At 42.5% G+C, this 4,402-nt stretch overlaps 1 pseudogene; it reads left to right on the plus strand.

Annotated features, from left to right (window-relative positions):
* The first annotated feature begins 489 nt into the window (after positions 1–489).
* On the plus strand, positions 490–3,055 carry LOC113011387 (uncharacterized; annotated as a pseudogene).
* Positions 3,056–4,402: the final 1,347 nt, after the last annotated feature.

The following is a 4,402-nucleotide window of genomic DNA, read 5'->3' on the forward strand; positions in this document are numbered from 1 at the left end:
TTCCCAGGTTTCTAGTTTGGGCTTAAGTTTTGAGTTTCTAGTTTTGTTTTCTTCTATTTCTATTCGAGTGTTCTCCAGCAATAAAGCTGCCACTTTAGTTAATCATTCTGTCTCTGGGTCCTGCATTTGGGTCCTACATCCTGCCTGCCACCTCAACACCTTTAATTTTACAGCTTCTTAGTTATTATAAAGTGCTGCAACTCATAATGTTTTCTAAGATAGTAAAACCAGATTTAAACCGACTACTTCTACAAAGATTGAGCTAAAGTGATGATATACATTTATAGTTTGGACTTGGACACATACAGTCTGTTTTTCCTTATAACTACATGTGAGTTCAATTAACATTTTGTAGGAAAAGGGAATTTGTTTTTTAAAAGGATTATAGATTCGGACCTGAATTACCCAACGGAACATCTCATTCGCTGACGTTTGCTGGAGAAGCTGCTCTGCCTCTTTGTGATGGAGCAGCAGCGTGACGTACTGAAGACTGTTAACGGGGAAGTGCTGAAGCTGAAGGCGTCTCTCTGCTGCTCAGACTGACGTTCAGTCGTCATCCAGACAACATGAAGACTGCACCGGTCTCTCTGCTCCTCGGTGAGTCAAACACTAAAATCATCGATTTATTTATCACAGCTCCAACAAACAATATGGCAGGAAAACAACCTTTCAGCAGTTACAAGCTTGCAGCTACTGACTTTAAAGTTCATGTAAAAATTCTGAAAAGTTTCGTCAAGGCGAGAGGAACAGTTCATTCTCCTTCTTATGTCTTTCTGATTTCATTTGATTGGTGGCTGTGAAGTAGGGCAGGAACCAAGAAGTGATGTTAATGTTGAATAGTGGAGCTCACAGTTTTAACTGAAATGTATGAAGAGTGATAGAAAATGGTTTCAAACATGCATGATGAAAGTTTTTCGGTTTAAATCGATCTCATCATCACTGCAAACCTCTCAGAGGTTCAGACTCTCAGCAGTTTAACCTGGAGTCCTGCAGGAAAGTCACCATATAGTCTGGACTAAGTCAGCGATTAAACTTTCTGCCCAGCTAAGTGTCAGTAACATGAAGACCAAAAGAACAAAAGAGACTTGACCTCTTTTCATCAAACATCTCTTCAGTCAGGAAACCACAGCCTCTGACTGCATGAAGCACAGGGTCCTCTGACTGCGTCCCCTCTTTTATCTAGTCTTCACTTCCTCCATTCACAGCCAATTTTCCATTAAGAGGACTGAGTGTATTCAAACAACCACAGACGGTTTTGACTGTTAAAGTTCCCATTCCCGTTGACATGATGACCTTTAAACAGCAGCAGTGTGGGACTGAAACAGGCCGCAAATCTGAAAATAAAAACTGTGCTTTTGAAGGGTGGCTTCTTAGTCCCACACTTTCTTCTCTGCACATGAATGAAAGCTCATCCATGCACAGTTCCTTCTCCATTGTTTACAATGCTGTGCACTGTGATGTTTACCGTTGATTGCCATCTGATCAAAAAATGTATAGAAAACAGGAAAAGACAGGCTAACCTGTGTTGCTGTCTCGGTGGTATTTTATAACTTCCTGTTCCTGTTACAGTGCACGGTGGTGTTTGTGTAGTTTAATCTGCGTGGCTCACAGATCTGGCAAAAATACAGACCTTCCATAATTAAGTAGAAGTACAAATACTACTGTTCAAAAATACTCCAGTAAAAGATGAAGTACTGATTCAACTTATTAACTCAAGTAAAAGTAAAAAAAAAGTACAGACTATGAAATGTACTCAAAGTAAGAAAGTACAAAGTAGTAGCAGTAAAACCCTGGCTGATTGTGACCCACACCCATTACCACACCTTGGCTCATGTGATTAGGTAGAGGATCATCAGGGGGTCCATTGTCCCTCTCAGTGGGAAACTCCCACTGAGCTTAAATGTGGGTCTCTTCACCGTTTGATCCTAGAACTGAAGAAGCTTCTCAGATGAGAGGTGAAACGTCTTCAAGCAACTCAAAGAAGTCCAGACGCTTTTCTTTCCAAGATCCTTAGGTTGTGGCAGATACTTCAGGAGATTAAAAAGTTTCCTGAGAGAAAAAAAACAACAACAAAAAAAAAACTGTGCAGCCTCAGTCTTTCTCTAAATGACCTCTGACCTCCTGTTGCAGGTGTGTGTGTGCTGCTGCTGTCTGCACTGACTGTTTGTGCAGGTGAGTAGATGAAGTGCACCATGGTCCAGGACAAACACTGAGTGTAAACACTGATAGAAACTGTCCGTCTGTCCTCCAGTCTCTCTGAGCATCAGTCCAAACCTTCAGCAGTTCTTCACAGCAGCCTCAGTGTCTCTGACATGTGACGGTCAGCTGGGCTCTGATGGATGGACGGTGAAGAGGGACACAGGAAGTGGGACTGAGTCATGTGGAGCAGGGGGGCGGGGCTTTGGGAAGATAAATGGTCCATCCTGTGTTTTTGATCAGTTCAGCCCAGTCAGTGGAGTTTACTGGTGTGAAGGTGAAGCTGGAGAGAAGAGTGAAGAAGTCAACATCACTGTATCAGGTAATGAAGTCTTTCATTTCATCAGACTAACAGCAGACTGTTATACCACCTCTACATCACTCTGTGGGTCTTTTCCTCAGATAAAGAAGTGATTTTGGAGATCCCTGCACTTCCTGTGAGGACAGGAAGTGATGTCACTCTACGCTGTAAAAACAAAACTGGTGGCATAGTCACTGCTTATTTCTACTTTAATGGACAACTAACCAAAACAGAGCATCATGATTAATGTGCAGCAGTCTGATGAAGGTCTCTACAGATGAATTTGGATCATCTCCTCAGAGTTTTCTGAGGGTCAGAGGTCATAACACTGACATCACTTCCTGTATAAAGACAATCTGCTGAACTGATCATAAACTGACTGAACTTAGCTTTATCATGTCTCCTGCAGGTCCTCCAACCACAGCCTCCGTTACAACAACAAACACTCACACCACCTATTCTCCTCCTCCAGCTCTTTCTTCTTCCTCCTCCTTCATCATCACAGTCATGGCTGCTGTGGTTTTTCTGGCCGTTCTGGTTCTGGTTCAACTTCTATGAAAGAAACACAGAAGGATTAAGTCTATCAGACACTACATCAGTTCTTCTGGGTGAAGCAGCTGATTTAGCTGATTACACCTGAGACAATCTAAGGCGGCCAACTAGACGCTGTTTAACAAGTACACGTTTACCTGTTCTCTGACAGGTGATGTAAATGTGAGATAAAAACAGAACCAGAGGAAGAGAACTAAATATTTATATCTGCAAAGAGGTCATTAAGAGTAACTGTGTCTGTTTCTACATTGAAACTGTGACACTAACCTCTGTCCTGAAGGTCATTGACCGAATATTGATCATGTGAGTCATCACACGAGCAGAGGTGTGAATACAGGCGTAGGTCATTACAGGTGAACAGGTGAAGCCTCCATGAGACATTGATCTCAAGACTACTGAAAAACGTGATCTTCTTCACAGTGCTGCTTCAGCTCACTGACGTTTATGTACGTGATGCACAGCTCTCTGAAATCCCACCAACACATTTCATTCAATGTTAGGGTCTCGGCTTTGGACTATCGCAGCACCTCAATTTCAAAAATGGACAAATGAACAAAAGCATTTTGTTCTCAGACATTCAGACTGTCTCTAAACATTCTCAGTAAAAAGAAAATTACAAATAATCTGAGTTCAGTTCAACAGACAGAAACTCAAACTCAGTCCTTCACTCACTCATACACAACAACACTGACGTCGCCACACAGGTGAGAACGAAGGTAGGCTGGGCGTACCTGTATGTGGACTAACCACAGAGGTCCAGAGAATCATGAACAAATGAATTCATCTTTAGAAAGTGAACAAATCCTGACTGTGGTTTGTATTTATGCACCAAACAACAGTTGAGAGCAGCCAGTCTGTTGGGGGTCACTGGGTGGGGTACTCAAGGGTTCTTCATCCAGTGAATCTTTGGAGACTTTAGAGCTCATGTGGACAATGACAGTGAGACCTGGGTGGCGTGACTGGGCACATCATGCGAAGGCCCAGGTCTTTGGGGCCTACAGACACCACAAAAGAAGAAGATCAAATGGAAAATGAATGATGGAAACTGAGGTCAGAGCTGCAGACTTGCTGGTGAGGAGAGGTAATGATCTTCAGGCAAGGCAAGCGCTGTTCAGTCCTCTCCTCATCTTCCTCGTGCGCCTTTGTATATTCCATGTAGCATTAAAGGCACAAATGAGTTTAAACAGGTAAAGTCAGGTAAATGGATCCTGGTTATTGATTCAAAGTGACTAAAGTCAGTAAAGAATAAACGTTTAGGCTTTATTGTGTCAGTCAGACAAACATTAACAGTAACCTGTCTCTTCTATCAGACACAGAGATGAGTGATGACATCAGAAATAAACCTGAGTGCAA

The sequence above is a fragment of the Astatotilapia calliptera genome, chromosome 3, assembly GCF_900246225.1.
Source record: "Astatotilapia calliptera chromosome 3, fAstCal1.2, whole genome shotgun sequence".
Classification (NCBI taxonomy): Eukaryota; Metazoa; Chordata; class Actinopteri; order Cichliformes; family Cichlidae; genus Astatotilapia; species Astatotilapia calliptera.